The 14966-nt window shown below is 54.6% G+C and overlaps 14 non-coding genes across 14 annotated transcripts; 6 read left to right on the top strand and 8 right to left on the bottom strand.

Annotated features, from left to right (window-relative positions):
* Positions 1-444: 444 nt before the first annotated feature.
* On the bottom strand, positions 445-516 carry TRNAE-CUC (transfer RNA glutamic acid (anticodon CUC)). Its single transcript has one exon. It is a non-coding gene; the product is annotated as a tRNA-Glu (tRNA).
* A 340-nt stretch (positions 517-856) lies between these two features.
* TRNAE-CUC (transfer RNA glutamic acid (anticodon CUC)) lies at positions 857-928 on the bottom strand. Its single transcript has one exon. It is a non-coding gene; the product is annotated as a tRNA-Glu (tRNA).
* An 898-nt stretch (positions 929-1826) lies between these two features.
* Positions 1827-1909, top strand: TRNAL-UAA (transfer RNA leucine (anticodon UAA)). Its single transcript has one exon. It is a non-coding gene; the product is annotated as a tRNA-Leu (tRNA).
* Positions 1910-3225: 1316 nt separating this feature from the next.
* On the bottom strand, positions 3226-3297 carry TRNAE-CUC (transfer RNA glutamic acid (anticodon CUC)). Its single transcript has one exon. It is a non-coding gene; the product is annotated as a tRNA-Glu (tRNA).
* An 894-nt stretch (positions 3298-4191) lies between these two features.
* Positions 4192-4274, top strand: TRNAL-UAA (transfer RNA leucine (anticodon UAA)). Its single transcript has one exon. It is a non-coding gene; the product is annotated as a tRNA-Leu (tRNA).
* Positions 4275-5178: 904 nt separating this feature from the next.
* Positions 5179-5250, bottom strand: TRNAE-CUC (transfer RNA glutamic acid (anticodon CUC)). The gene has a single exon. It is a non-coding gene; the product is annotated as a tRNA-Glu (tRNA).
* A 1297-nt stretch (positions 5251-6547) lies between these two features.
* TRNAL-UAA (transfer RNA leucine (anticodon UAA)) lies at positions 6548-6630 on the top strand. The gene has a single exon. It is a non-coding gene; the product is annotated as a tRNA-Leu (tRNA).
* A 914-nt stretch (positions 6631-7544) lies between these two features.
* Positions 7545-7616, bottom strand: TRNAE-CUC (transfer RNA glutamic acid (anticodon CUC)). The gene has a single exon. It is a non-coding gene; the product is annotated as a tRNA-Glu (tRNA).
* A 340-nt stretch (positions 7617-7956) lies between these two features.
* On the bottom strand, positions 7957-8028 carry TRNAE-CUC (transfer RNA glutamic acid (anticodon CUC)). Its single transcript has one exon. It is a non-coding gene; the product is annotated as a tRNA-Glu (tRNA).
* An 894-nt stretch (positions 8029-8922) lies between these two features.
* On the top strand, positions 8923-9005 carry TRNAL-UAA (transfer RNA leucine (anticodon UAA)). The gene has a single exon. It is a non-coding gene; the product is annotated as a tRNA-Leu (tRNA).
* Positions 9006-10321: 1316 nt separating this feature from the next.
* Positions 10322-10393, bottom strand: TRNAE-CUC (transfer RNA glutamic acid (anticodon CUC)). Its single transcript has one exon. It is a non-coding gene; the product is annotated as a tRNA-Glu (tRNA).
* An 894-nt stretch (positions 10394-11287) lies between these two features.
* Positions 11288-11370, top strand: TRNAL-UAA (transfer RNA leucine (anticodon UAA)). Its single transcript has one exon. It is a non-coding gene; the product is annotated as a tRNA-Leu (tRNA).
* Positions 11371-12274: 904 nt separating this feature from the next.
* Positions 12275-12346, bottom strand: TRNAE-CUC (transfer RNA glutamic acid (anticodon CUC)). Its single transcript has one exon. It is a non-coding gene; the product is annotated as a tRNA-Glu (tRNA).
* Positions 12347-13642: 1296 nt separating this feature from the next.
* On the top strand, positions 13643-13725 carry TRNAL-UAA (transfer RNA leucine (anticodon UAA)). Its single transcript has one exon. It is a non-coding gene; the product is annotated as a tRNA-Leu (tRNA).
* Positions 13726-14966: the final 1241 nt, after the last annotated feature.

Raw genomic sequence — 14966 nt, 5'->3', positions numbered from 1 at the left:
CGAAGCCTTTGCCAAGCTCCAAAGGCTGCACTTTCCCAGCAGACCACAGCTCTGTATGCAAATCAAGCAGCTACGACCCCTCCCTCCCCTGCTTTTCTCCTCCAAACCGGTACGCAACCATTTCTGCAGCCCTCTGCCCCAGGGTCCCGGGCAAGGTCTTGGTCTGATGAGGCTAGGGATGGTGGGCGAGCTCGGCTTTGGCAGGGCGACAGGACTAATATTTTCTCTACAGCTTTGGAAGAAAGAAAGCTTCCTTTTTGGGGCACAGGCCCACTTCTAGCGGCGACAGCTTCCGGTAAGGGACCATGCTGAAAAGATGCTTGGAGTTACCGCCAGGGGAGCCACGCCGCTATTGCCTGTGAGTGAAGCTACATTTGAAAGAAATATTTTTTGAGACGCAGTTGTTTGAATTTCTGTAAAAATGTCATTCAGTAAAAGCCTCTCTTCCCTGACCGGGAATCGAACCCGGGCCGCGGCGGTGAGAGCGCCGAATCCTAACCACTAGACCACCAGGGAGACCGCTGGACAGCTCGGGAAGGCCGGGCAGTGGTGTCCGAGTGCACAATGCCTGCAGGTGCCTCAAAGGCCAGTCCATTGGGGGACTGGGAAGAGAGGGGGAGGGCCGAGCAGATAGGTTCTCTCCAGCGGTGAAAAAGGAAGCTGCCTTTTTTGCGTCAAGGGCAGTCTTTCCGCAGCGACAGGAGGATGAATGGGACTCTGCCATAAACACGTTTTGCGTCGCGCTGAGGGCACTTCCTCCATTTTGTGCACGCAAATCTGCATCTGGGAGCAAGATTTCCGGTCGCCAGTTAACTGCATTGCTGTAAATAAAAATGTCAGTTGTTAAAAGAGCTCCTTCCCTGACCGGGAATCGAACCCGGGCCGCGGCGGTGAGAGCGCCGAATCCTAACCACTAGACCACCAGGGACGGTGGGTGCACCCCGTTGCGTGTCGCTCAGATGGTGGCGTCCGAGTCCAAAGGCTGAGGGCCTCTGCTACAATGGGCACCAGTGCCTGCAGGTCTTCGGGGGCCGTTTCTGCTAATAAATAAATAAATAAATAAAGAAATAAAGAAAGAAAGAAAGAAAGAAAACAAAAACACTTGTGATGGTCTGCGAAAAGGGGAGCTTAGAGATTGAAGACAGCATCACTTTGGGAACGTTTGCGCTTTCACTTCCAAGCGCTGATATTCCTGTCTTGCTCTCCTGAAAGGACAGCCTTCCTCGCTATGAGCTTTTGTGGGTCAGTGCTGAAGCTCCCCCTAGAGGCTGCCGCTGAAGATGCACACTCACAACTAACCCTCCTTAGGAGAACTGCTTCGTGGGAGAGCACGTTTATTAAAAGGCGGCAGGCCATGATTGCCTGCGAGACACAGCAGGGTTACCATGCAGAGTTCAAAGGGGGCTTTGCTTGTACAGCAAGTGCCGGAGGGCAAGAAGGGATGACATAGGAGCTGCCCTTTTTTCGGGCTCGCACACCAAGGCCTGCACCAGCCTTCGAGGCTCAGCCTGCCTCTGGACTGCCCTAGACCACCTTTACTCAAAGCACACACCCTGGTCGGGGACTCGAAGCCAGGCCCGTGGCAGTGAAAGCACCAAATCCTCACCACTAGGCCACCGGGGAAACGACTGCAGCACCCGGGAGGTTTCCGCAACCGTACTTGCAGTCAGCTGGAGGCTATTGTAATGCTGTTAAGTGAGAGACGTTTGCCGCTCGCAAGCCAATTCCATCCAACCTCCTGCAGGGGGCACTCTGGGCTGGTTTTCCACTTGTTCGCCTGCTGCTGAAACAGCAAAGATTCAATTCGAAGCCCTTTGCAGCAGCTCACCAGGATGGCCGAGTGGTTAAGGCGTTGGACTTAAGATCCAATGGACAAGTGTCCGCGTGGGTTCGAGCCCCACTCCTGGTACAGGTTTTTACTCTTCTTACCTAAATGCGGCAGCAGCTTCGCACAAGCCCTTTCCTGCTGTCTGTAGGCAGTGCCCCTACCTCAAAGCCCTGAGGCTTGAGTTCACCTGAAAAGAGCAACAAGGAATCGTTGCCCGTAGACTCTTTTCCTGGAAAACCTTTGCATTTTTGTACCATGTCCCTCGCATCCCAAGCTTAAGCCGCCAAAGTTGGCAGAGCTTGTGCAACCCCGCCAACAGCCCTACCACCCCAAAAGAAAATTGGGCAGGGATTCCCGCCTCCGCTTCCTCACGGCTTCCGAAACGGGCTTCCAAACGGGCGATGCCCTGACGGGTCAGCCAGTCACCGTCTAGGCCCGGTACACCCCTGTGAATAATAGAGCGTCCAACCTCAAATCAGGCTACAGGGCCCTTCAGCCCATAGAAGGAGAACCTGTCAACAAACGGGGCGAGGGCAATGCTCGGGCCCCTTGCGAAGCCTTTGCCAAGCTCCAAAGGCTGCACTTTCCCAGCAGACCACAGCTCTGTATGCAAATCAAGCAGCTACGACCCCTCCCTCCCCTGCTTTTCTCCTCCAAACCGGTACGCAACCATTTCTGCAGCCCTCTGCCCCAGGGTCCCGGGCAAGGTCTTGGTCTGATGAGGCTAGGGATGGTGGGCGAGCTCGGCTTTGGCAGGGCGACAGGACTAATATTTTCTCTACAGCTTTGGAAGAAAGAAAGCTTCCTTTTTGGGGCACAGGCCCACTTCTAGCGGCGACAGCTTCCGGTAAGGGACCATGCTGAAAAGATGCTTGGAGTTACCGCCAGGGGAGCCACGCCGCTATTGCCTGTGAGTGAAGCTACATTTGAAAGAAATATTTTTTGAGACGCAGTTGTTTGAATTTCTGTAAAAATGTCATTCAGTAAAAGCCTCTCTTCCCTGACCGGGAATCGAACCCGGGCCGCGGCCGAATCCTAACCACTAGACCACCAGGGAGACCGCTGGACAGCTCGGGAAGGCCGGGCAGTGGTGTCCGAGTGCACAATGCCTGCAGGTGCCTCAAAGGCCAGTCCATTGGGGGACTGGGAAGAGAGGGGGAGGGCCGAGCAGATAGGTTCTCTCCAGCGGTGAAAAAGGAAGCTGCCTTTTTTGCGTCAAGGGCAGTCTTTCCGCAGCGACAGGAGAATGAATGGGACTCTGCCATAAACACGTTTTGCGTCGCGCTGAGGGCACTTCCTCCATTTTGTGCACGCAAATCTGCATCTGGGAGCAAGATTTCCGGTCGCCAGTTAACTGCATTGCTGTAAATAAAAATGTCAGTTGTTAAAAGAGCTCCTTCCCTGACCGGGAATCGAACCCGGGCCGCGGCGGTGAGAGCGCCGAATCCTAACCACTAGACCACCAGGGACGGTGGGTGCACCCCGTTGCGTGTCGCTCAGATGGTGGCGTCCGAGTCCAAAGGCTGAGGGCCTCTGCTACAATGGGCACCAGTGCCTGCAGGTCTTCGGGGGCCGTTTCTGCTAATAAATAAATAAATAAAGAAATAAAGAAAGAAAGAAAGAAAGAAAACAAAAACACTTGTGATGGTCTGCGAAAAGGGGAGCTTAGAGATTGAAGACAGCATCACTTTGGGAACGTTTGCGCTTTCACTTCCAAGCGCTGATATTCCTGTCTTGCTCTCCTGAAAGGACAGCCTTCCTCGCTATGAGCTTTTGTGGGTCAGTGCTGAAGCTCCCCCTAGAGGCTGCCGCTGAAGATGCACACTCACAACTAACCCTCCTTAGGAGAACTGCTTCGTGGGAGAGCACGTTTATTAAAAGGCGGCAGGCCATGATTGCCTGCGAGACACAGCAGGGTTACCATGCAGAGTTCAAAGGGGGCTTTGCTTGTACAGCAAGTGCCGGAGGGCAAGAAGGGATGACATAGGAGCTGCCCTTTTTTCGGGCTCGCACACCAAGGCCTGCACCAGCCTTCGAGGCTCAGCCTGCCTCTGGACTGCCCTAGACCACCTTTACTCAAAGCACACACCCTGGTCGGGGACTCGAAGCCAGGCCCGTGGCAGTGAAAGCACCAAATCCTCACCACTAGGCCACCGGGGAAACGACTGCAGCACCCGGGAGGTTTCCGCAACCGTACTTGCAGTCAGCTGGAGGCTATTGTAATGCTGTTAAGTGAGAGACGTTTGCCGCTCGCAAGCCAATTCCATCCAACCTCCTGCAGGGGGCACTCTGGGCTGGTTTTCCACTTGTTCGCCTGCTGCTGAAACAGCAAAGATTCAATTCGAAGCCCTTTGCAGCAGCTCACCAGGATGGCCGAGTGGTTAAGGCGTTGGACTTAAGATCCAATGGACAAGTGTCCGCGTGGGTTCGAGCCCCACTCCTGGTACAGGTTTTTACTCTTCTTACCTAAATGCGGCAGCAGCTTCGCACAAGCCCTTTCCTGCTGTCTGTAGGCAGTGCCCCTACCTCAAAGCCCTGAGGCTTGAGTTCACCTGAAAAGAGCAACAAGGAATCGTTGCCCGTAGACTCTTTTCCTGGAAAACCTTTGCATTTTTGTACCATGTCCCTCGCATCCCAAGCTTAAGCCGCCAAAGTTGGCAGAGCTTGTGCAACCCCGCCAACAGCCCTACCACCCCAAAAGAAAATTGGGCAGGGATTCCCGCCTCCGCTTCCGAAACGGGCTTCCAAACGGGCGATGCCCTGACGGGTCAGCCAGTCACCGTCTAGGCCCGGTACACCCCTGTGAATAATAGAGCGTCCAACCTCAAATCAGGCTACAGGGCCCTTCAGCCCATAGAAGGAGAACCTGTCAACAAACGGGGCGAGGGCAATGCTCGGGCCCCTTGCGAAGCCTTTGCCAAGCTCCAAAGGCTGCACTTTCCCAGCAGACCACAGCTCTGTATGCAAATCAAGCAGCTACGACCCCTCCCTCCCCTGCTTTTCTCCTCCAAACCGGTACGCAACCATTTCTGCAGCCCTCTGCCCCAGGGTCCCGGGCAAGGTCTTGGTCTGATGAGGCTAGGGATGGTGGGCGAGCTCGGCTTTGGCAGGGCGACAGGACTAATATTTTCTCTACAGCTTTGGAAGAAAGAAAGCTTCCTTTTTGGGGCACAGGCCCACTTCTAGCGGCGACAGCTTCCGGTAAGGGACCATGCTGAAAAGATGCTTGGAGTTACCGCCAGGGGAGCCACGCCGCTATTGCCTGTGAGTGAAGCTACATTTTAAAGAAATATTTTTTGAGACGCAGTTGTTTGAATTTCTGTAAAAATGTCATTCAGTAAAAGCCTCTCTTCCCTGACCGGGAATCGAACCCGGGCCGCGGCGGTGAGAGCGCCGAATCCTAACCACTAGACCACCAGGGAGACCGCTGGACAGCTCGGGAAGGCCGGGCAGTGGTGTCCGAGTGCACAATGCCTGCAGGTGCCTCAAAGGCCAGTCCATTGGGGGACTGGGAAGAGAGGGGGAGGGCCGAGCAGATAGGTTCTCTCCAGCGGTGAAAAAGGAAGCTGCCTTTTTTGCGTCAAGGGCAGTCTTTCCGCAGCGACAGGAGAATGAATGGGACTCTGCCATAAACACGTTTTGCGTCGCGCTGAGGGCACTTCCTCCATTTTGTGCACGCAAATCTGCATCTGGGAGCAAGATTTCCGGTCGCCAGTTAACTGCATTGCTGTAAATAAAAATGTCAGTTGTTAAAAGAGCTCCTTCCCTGACCGGGAATCGAACCCGGGCCGTGGCTAGACCACCAGGGACGGTGGGTGCACCCCGTTGCGTGTCGCTCAGATGGTGGCGTCCGAGTCCAAAGGCTGAGGGCCTCTGCTACAATGGGCACCAGTGCCTGCAGGTCTTCGGGGGCCGTTTCTGCTAATAAATAAATAAATAAAGAAATAAAGAAAGAAAGAAAGAAAGAAAGAAAGAAAGAAAGAAAACAAAAACACTTGTGATGGTCTGCGAAAAGGGGAGCTTAGAGATTGAAGACAGCATCACTTTGGGAACGTTTGCGCTTTCACTTCCAAGCGCTGATATTCCTGTCTTGCTCTCCTGAAAGGACAGCCTTCCTCGCTATGAGCTTTTGTGGGTCAGTGCTGAAGCTCCCCCTAGAGGCTGCCGCTGAAGATGCACACTCACAACTAACCCTCCTTAGGAGAACTGCTTCGTGGGAGAGCACGTTTATTAAAAGGCGGCAGGCCATGATTGCCTGCGAGACACAGCAGGGTTACCATGCAGAGTTCAAAGGGGGCTTTGCTTGTACAGCAAGTGCCGGAGGGCAAGAAGGGATGACATAGGAGCTGCCCTTTTTTCGGGCTCGCACACCAAGGCCTGCACCAGCCTTCGAGGCTCAGCCTGCCTCTGGACTGCCCTAGACCACCTTTACTCAAAGCACACACTCTGGTCGGGGACTCGAAGCCAGGCCCGTGGCAGTGAAAGCACCAAATCCTCACCACTAGGCCACCGGGGAAACGACTGCAGCACCCGGGAGGTTTCCGCAACCGTACTTGCAGTCAGCTGGAGGCTATTGTAATGCTGTTAAGTGAGAGACGTTTGCCGCTCGCAAGCCAATTCCATCCAACCTCCTGCAGGGGGCACTCTGGGCTGGTTTTCCACTTGTTCGCCTGCTGCTGAAACAGCAAAGATTCAATTCGAAGCCCTTTGCAGCAGCTCACCAGGATGGCCGAGTGGTTAAGGCGTTGGACTTAAGATCCAATGGACAAGTGTCCGCGTGGGTTCGAGCCCCACTCCTGGTACAGGTTTTTACTCTTCTTACCTAAATGCGGCAGCAGCTTCGCACAAGCCCTTTCCTGCTGTCTGTAGGCAGTGCCCCTACCTCAAAGCCCTGAGGCTTGAGTTCACCTGAAAAGAGCAACAAGGAATCGTTGCCCGTAGACTCTTTTCCTGGAAAACCTTTGCATTTTTGTACCATGTCCCTCGCATCCCAAGCTTAAGCCGCCAAAGTTGGCAGAGCTTGTGCAACCCCGCCAACAGCCCTACCACCCCAAAAGAAAATTGGGCAGGGATTCCCGCCTCCGCTTCCTCACGGCTTCCGAAACAGGCTTCCAAACGGGCGATGCCCTGACGGGTCAGCCAGTCACCGTCTAGGCCCGGTACACCCCTGTGAATAATAGAGCGTCCAACCTCAAATCAGGCTACAGGGCCCTTCAGCCCATAGAAGGAGAACCTGTCAACAAACGGGGCGAGGGCAATGCTCGGGCCCCTTGCGAAGCCTTTGCCAAGCTCCAAAGGCTGCACTTTCCCAGCAGACCACAGCTCTGTATGCAAATCAAGCAGCTACGACCCCTCCCTCCCCTGCTTTTCTCCTCCAAACCGGTACGCAACCATTTCTGCAGCCCTCTGCCCAGGGTCCCGGGCAAGGTCTTGGTCTGATGAGGCTAGGGATGGTGGGCGAGCTCGGCTTTGGCAGGGCGACAGGACTAATATTTTCTCTACAGCTTTGGAAGAAAGAAAGCTTCCTTTTTGGGGCACAGGCCCACTTCTAGCGGCGACAGCTTCCGGTAAGGGACCATGCTGAAAAGATGCTTGGAGTTACCGCCAGGGGAGCCACGCCGCTATTGCCTGTGAGTGAAGCTACATTTGAAAGAAATATTTTTTGAGACGCAGTTGTTTGAATTTCTGTAAAAATGTCATTCAGTAAAAGCCTCTCTTCCCTGACCGGGAATCGAACCCGGGCCGCGGCGGTGAGAGCGCCGAATCCTAACCACTAGACCACCAGGGAGACCGCTGGACAGCTCGGGAAGGCCGGGCAGTGGTGTCCGAGTGCACAATGCCTGCAGGTGCCTCAAAGGCCAGTCCATTGGGGGACTGGGAAGAGAGGGGGAGGGCCGAGCAGATAGGTTCTCTCCAGCGGTGAAAAAGGAAGCTGCCTTTTTTGCGTCAAGGGCAGTCTTTCCGCAGCGACAGGAGAATGAATGGGACTCTGCCATAAACACGTTTTGCGTCGCGCTGAGGGCACTTCCTCCATTTTGTGCACGCAAATCTGCATCTGGGAGCAAGATTTCCGGTCGCCAGTTAACTGCATTGCTGTAAATAAAAATGTCAGTTGTTAAAAGAGCTCCTTCCCTGACCGGGAATCGAACCCGGGCCGCGGCGGTGAGAGCGCCGAATCCTAACCACTAGACCACCAGGGACGGTGGGTGCACCCCGTTGCGTGTCGCTCAGATGGTGGCGTCCGAGTCCAAAGGCTGAGGGCCTCTGCTACAATGGGCACCAGTGCCTGCAGGTCTTCGGGGGCCGTTTCTGCTAATAAATAAAGAAATAAAGAAATAAAGAAAGAAAGAAAGAAAGAAAACAAAAACACTTGTGATGGTCTGCGAAAAGGGGAGCTTAGAGATTGAAGACAGCATCACTTTGGGAACGTTTGCGCTTTCACTTCCAAGCGCTGATATTCCTGTCTTGCTCTCCTGAAAGGACAGCCTTCCTCGCTATGAGCTTTTGTGGGTCAGTGCTGAAGCTCCCCCTAGAGGCTGCCGCTGAAGATGCACACTCACAACTAACCCTCCTTAGGAGAACTGCTTCGTGGGAGAGCACGTTTATTAAAAGGCGGCAGGCCATGATTGCCTGCGAGACACAGCAGGGTTACCATGCAGAGTTCAAAGGGGGCTTTGCTTGTACAGCAAGTGCCGGAGGGCAAGAAGGGATGACATAGGAGCTGCCCTTTTTTCGGGCTCGCACACCAAGGCCTGCACCAGCCTTCGAGGCTCAGCCTGCCTCTGGACTGCCCTAGACCACCTTTACTCAAAGCACACACCCTGGTCGGGGACTCGAAGCCAGGCCCGTGGCAGTGAAAGCACCAAATCCTCACCACTAGGCCACCGGGGAAACGACTGCAGCACCCGGGAGGTTTCCGCAACCGTACTTGCAGTCAGCTGGAGGCTATTGTAATGCTGTTAAGTGAGAGACGTTTGCCGCTCGCAAGCCAATTCCATCCAACCTCCTGCAGGGGGCACTCTGGGCTGGTTTTCCACTTGTTCGCCTGCTGCTGAAACAGCAAAGATTCAATTCGAAGCCCTTTGCAGCAGCTCACCAGGATGGCCGAGTGGTTAAGGCGTTGGACTTAAGATCCAATGGACAAGTGTCCGCGTGGGTTCGAGCCCCACTCCTGGTACAGGTTTTTACTCTTCTTACCTAAATGCGGCAGCAGCTTCGCACAAGCCCTTTCCTGCTGTCTGTAGGCAGTGCCCCTACCTCAAAGCCCTGAGGCTTGAGTTCACCTGAAAAGAGCAACAAGGAATCGTTGCCCGTAGACTCTTTTCCTGGAAAACCTTTGCATTTTTGTACCATGTCCCTCGCATCCCAAGCTTAAGCCGCCAAAGTTGGCAGAGCTTGTGCAACCCCGCCAACAGCCCTACCACCCCAAAAGAAAATTGGGCAGGGATTCCCGCCTCCGCTTCCTCACGGCTTCCGAAACGGGCTTCCAAACGGGCGATGCCCTGACGGGTCAGCCAGTCACCGTCTAGGCCCGGTACACCCCTGTGAATAATAGAGCGTCCAACCTCAAATCAGGCTACAGGGCCCTTCAGCCCATAGAAGGAGAACCTGTCAACAAACGGGGCGAGGGCAATGCTCGGGCCCCTTGCGAAGCCTTTGCCAAGCTCCAAAGGCTGCACTTTCCCAGCAGACCACAGCTCTGTATGCAAATCAAGCAGCTACGACCCCTCCCTCCCCTGCTTTTCTCCTCCAAACCGGTACGCAACCATTTCTGCAGCCCTCTGCCCCAGGGTCCCGGGCAAGGTCTTGGTCTGATGAGGCTAGGGATGGTGGGCGAGCTCGGCTTTGGCAGGGCGACAGGACTAATATTTTCTCTACAGCTTTGGAAGAAAGAAAGCTTCCTTTTTGGGGCACAGGCCCACTTCTAGCGGCGACAGCTTCCGGTAAGGGACCATGCTGAAAAGATGCTTGGAGTTACCGCCAGGGGAGCCACGCCGCTATTGCCTGTGAGTGAAGCTACATTTGAAAGAAATATTTTTTGAGACGCAGTTGTTTGAATTTCTGTAAAAATGTCATTCAGTAAAAGCCTCTCTTCCCTGACCGGGAATCGAACCCGGGCCGCGGCCGAATCCTAACCACTAGACCACCAGGGAGACCGCTGGACAGCTCGGGAAGGCCGGGCAGTGGTGTCCGAGTGCACAATGCCTGCAGGTGCCTCAAAGGCCAGTCCATTGGGGGACTGGGAAGAGAGGGGGAGGGCCGAGCAGATAGGTTCTCTCCAGCGGTGAAAAAGGAAGCTGCCTTTTTTGCGTCAAGGGCAGTCTTTCCGCAGCGACAGGAGAATGAATGGGACTCTGCCATAAACACGTTTTGCGTCGCGCTGAGGGCACTTCCTCCATTTTGTGCACGCAAATCTGCATCTGGGAGCAAGATTTCCGGTCGCCAGTTAACTGCATTGCTGTAAATAAAAATGTCAGTTGTTAAAAGAGCTCCTTCCCTGACCGGGAATCGAACCCGGGCCGCGGCGGTGAGAGCGCCGAATCCTAACCACTAGACCACCAGGGACGGTGGGTGCACCCCGTTGCGTGTCGCTCAGATGGTGGCGTCCGAGTCCAAAGGCTGAGGGCCTCTGCTACAATGGGCACCAGTGCCTGCAGGTCTTCGGGGGCCGTTTCTGCTAATAAATAAATAAATAAAGAAATAAAGAAAGAAAGAAAGAAAGAAAACAAAAACACTTGTGATGGTCTGCGAAAAGGGGAGCTTAGAGATTGAAGACAGCATCACTTTGGGAACGTTTGCGCTTTCACTTCCAAGCGCTGATATTCCTGTCTTGCTCTCCTGAAAGGACAGCCTTCCTCGCTATGAGCTTTTGTGGGTCAGTGCTGAAGCTCCCCCTAGAGGCTGCCGCTGAAGATGCACACTCACAACTAACCCTCCTTAGGAGAACTGCTTCGTGGGAGAGCACGTTTATTAAAAGGCGGCAGGCCATGATTGCCTGCGAGACACAGCAGGGTTACCATGCAGAGTTCAAAGGGGGCTTTGCTTGTACAGCAAGTGCCGGAGGGCAAGAAGGGATGACATAGGAGCTGCCCTTTTTTCGGGCTCGCACACCAAGGCCTGCACCAGCCTTCGAGGCTCAGCCTGCCTCTGGACTGCCCTAGACCACCTTTACTCAAAGCACACACTCTGGTCGGGGACTCGAAGCCAGGCCCGTGGCAGTGAAAGCACCAAATCCTCACCACTAGGCCACCGGGGAAACGACTGCAGCACCCGGGAGGTTTCCGCAACCGTACTTGCAGTCAGCTGGAGGCTATTGTAATGCTGTTAAGTGAGAGACGTTTGCCGCTCGCAAGCCAATTCCATCCAACCTCCTGCAGGGGGCACTCTGGGCTGGTTTTCCACTTGTTCGCCTGCTGCTGAAACAGCAAAGATTCAATTCGAAGCCCTTTGCAGCAGCTCACCAGGATGGCCGAGTGGTTAAGGCGTTGGACTTAAGATCCAATGGACAAGTGTCCGCGTGGGTTCGAGCCCCACTCCTGGTACAGGTTTTTACTCTTCTTACCTAAATGCGGCAGCAGCTTCGCACAAGCCCTTTCCTGCTGTCTGTAGGCAGTGCCCCTACCTCAAAGCCCTGAGGCTTGAGTTCACCTGAAAAGAGCAACAAGGAATCGTTGCCCGTAGACTCTTTTCCTGGAAAACCTTTGCATTTTTGTACCATGTCCCTCGCATCCCAAGCTTAAGCCGCCAAAGTTGGCAGAGCTTGTGCAACCCCGCCAACAGCCCTACCACCCCAAAAGAAAATTGGGCAGGGATTCCCGCCTCCGCTTCCGAAACGGGCTTCCAAACGGGCGATGCCCTGACGGGTCAGCCAGTCACCGTCTAGGCCCGGTACACCCCTGTGAATAATAGAGCGTCCAACCTCAAATCAGGCTACAGGGCCCTTCAGCCCATAGAAGGAGAACCTGTCAACAAACGGGGCGAGGGCAATGCTCGGGCCCCTTGCGAAGCCTTTGCCAAGCTCCAAAGGCTGCACTTTCCCAGCAGACCACAGCTCTGTATGCAAATCAAGCAGCTACGACCCCTCCCTCCCCTGCTTTTCTCCTCCAAACCGGTACGCAACCATTTCTGCAGCCCTCTGCCCCAGGGTCCCGGGCAAGGTCTTGGTCTGATGAGGCTAGGGATGGTGGGCGAGCTCGGCTTTGGCAGGGCGACAGGACTAATATTTTCTCTACAGCTTTGGAAGAAAGAAAGCTTCCTTTTTGGGGCACAGGCCCACTTCTAGCGGCGACAGCTTCCGGTAAGGGACCATGCTGAAAAGATGCTTGGAGTTACCGCCAGGGGAGCCATGCCGCTATTGCCTGTGAGTGAAGCTACATTTGAAAGAAATATTTTTTGAGACGCAGTTGTTTGAATTTCTGTAAAAATGTCATTCAGTAAAAGCCTCTCTTCCCTGACCGGGAATCGAACCCGGGCCGCGGCGGTGAGAGCGCCGAATCCTAACCACTAGACCACCAGGGAGACCGCTGGACAGCTCGGGAAGGCCGGGCAGTGGTGTCCGAGTGCACAATGCCTGCAGGTGCCTCAAAGGCCAGTCCATTGGGGGACTGGGAAGAGAGGGGGAGGGCCGAGCAGATAGGTTCTCTCCAGCGGTGAAAAAGGAAGCTGCCTTTTTTGCGTCAAGGGCAGTCTTTCCGCAGCGACAGGAGAATGAATGGGACTCTGCCATAAACACGTTTTGCGTCGCGCTGAGGGCACTTCCTCCATTTTGTGCACGCAAATCTGCATCTGGGAGCAAGATTTCCGGTCGCCAGTTAACTGCATTGCTGTAAATAAAAATGTCAGTTGTTAAAAGAGCTCCTTCCCTGACCGGGAATCGAACCCGGGCCGCGGCGGTGAGAGCGGAATCCTAACCACTAGACCACCAGGGACGGTGGGTGCAACCCGTTGCGTGTCGCTCAGATGGTGGCGTCCGAGTCCAAAGGCTGAGGGCCTCTGCTACAATGGGCACCAGTGCCTGCAGGTCTTCGGGGGCCGTTTCTGCTAATAAATAAATAAATAAAGAAATAAAGAAAGAAAGAAAACAAAAACACTTGTGATGGTCTGCGAAAAGGGGAGCTTAGAGATTGAAGACAGCATCACTTTGGGAACGTTTGCGCTTTCACTTCCAAGCGCTGATATTCCTGTCTTGCTCTCCTGAAAGGACAGCCTTCCTCGCTATGAGCTTTTGTGGGTCAGTGCTGAAGCTCCCCCTAGAGGCTGCCGCTGAAGATGCACACTCACAACTAACCCTCCTTAGGAGAACTGCTTCGTGGGAGAGCACGTTTATTAAAAGGCGGCAGGCCATGATTGCCTGCGAGACACAGCAGGGTTACCATGCAGAGTTCAAAGGGGGCTTTGCTTGTACAGCAAGTGCCGGAGGGCAAGAAGGGATGACATAGGAGCTGCCCTTTTTTCGGGCTCGCACACCAAGGCCTGCACCAGCCTTCGAGGCTCAGCCTGCCTCTGGACTGCCCTAGACCACCTTTACTCAAAGCACACACTCTGGTCGGGGACTCGAAGCCAGGCCCGTGGCAGTGAAAGCACCAAATCCTCACCACTAGGCCACCGGGGAAACGACTGCAGCACCCGGGAGGTTTCCGCAACCGTACTTGCAGTCAGCTGGAGGCTATTGTAATGCTGTTAAGTGAGAGACGTTTGCCGCTCGCAAGCCAATTCCATCCAACCTCCTGCAGGGGGCACTCTGGGCTGGTTTTCCACTTGTTCGCCTGCTGCTGAAACAGCAAAGATTCAATTCGAAGCCCTTTGCAGCAGCTCACCAGGATGGCCGAGTGGTTAAGGCGTTGGACTTAAGATCCAATGGACAAGTGTCCGCGTGGGTTCGAGCCCCACTCCTGGTACAGGTTTTTACTCTTCTTACCTAAATGCGGCAGCAGCTTCGCACAAGCCCTTTCCTGCTGTCTGTAGGCAGTGCCCCTACCTCAAAGCCCTGAGGCTTGAGTTCACCTGAAAAGAGCAACAAGGAATCGTTGCCCGTAGACTCTTTTCCTGGAAAACCTTTGCATTTTTGTACCATGTCCCTCGCATCCCAAGCTTAAGCCGCCAAAGTTGGCAGAGCTTGTGCAACCCCGCCAACAGCCCTACCACCCCAAAAGAAAATTGGGCAGGGATTCCCGCCTCCGCTTCCGAAACGGGCTTCCAAACGGGCGATGCCCTGACGGGTCAGCCAGTCACCGTCTAGGCCCGGTACACCCCTGTGAATAATAGAGCGTCCAACCTCAAATCAGGCTACAGGGCCCTTCAGCCCATAGAAGGAGAACCTGTCAACAAACGGGGCGAGGGCAATGCTCGGGCCCCTTGCGAAGCCTTTGCCAAGCTCCAAAGGCTGCACTTTCCCAGCAGACCACAGCTCTGTATGCAAATCAAGCAGCTACGACCCCTCCCTCCCCTGCTTTTCTCCTCCAAACCGGTACGCAACCATTTCTGCAGCCCTCTGCCCCAGGGTCCCGGGCAAGGTCTTGGTCTGATGAGGCTAGGGATGGTGGGCGAGCTCGGCTTTGGCAGGGCGACAGGACTAATATTTTCTCTACAGCTTTGGAAGAAAGAAAGCTTCCTTTTTGGGGCACAGGCCCACTTCTAGCGGCGACAGCTTCCGTAAGGGACCATGCTGAAAAGATGCTTGGAGTTACCGCCAGGGGAGCCACGCCGCTATTGCCTGTGAGTGAAGCTACATTTGAAAGAAATATTTTTTGAGACGCAGTTGTTTGAATTTCTGTAAAAATGTCATTCAGTAAAAGCCTCTCTTCCCTGACCGGGAATCGAACCCGGGCCGCGGCGGTCCGAATCCTAACCACTAGACCACCAGGGAGACCGCTGGACAGCTCGGGAAGGCCGGGCAGTGGTGTCCGAGTGCACAATGCCTGCAGGTGCCTCAAAGGCCAGTCCATTGGGGGACTGGGAAGAGAGGGGGAGGGCCGAGCAGATAGGTTCTCTCCAGCGGTGAAAAAGGAAGCTGCCTTTTTTGCGTCAAGGGCAGTCTTTCCGCAGCGACAGGAGAATGAATGGGACTCTGCCATAAACACGTTTTGCGTCGCGCTGAGGGCACTTCCTCCATTTTGTGCACGCAAATCTGCATCTGGGA

The sequence above is a fragment of the Ambystoma mexicanum genome, chromosome 5p, assembly GCF_040938575.1.
Source record: "Ambystoma mexicanum isolate Mex_15411 chromosome 5p, UKY_AmexF1_1, whole genome shotgun sequence".
NCBI classification, from domain to species: Eukaryota; Metazoa; Chordata; class Amphibia; order Caudata; family Ambystomatidae; genus Ambystoma; species Ambystoma mexicanum.
This window is presented reverse-complemented; position numbering and strand designations above follow the sequence as displayed.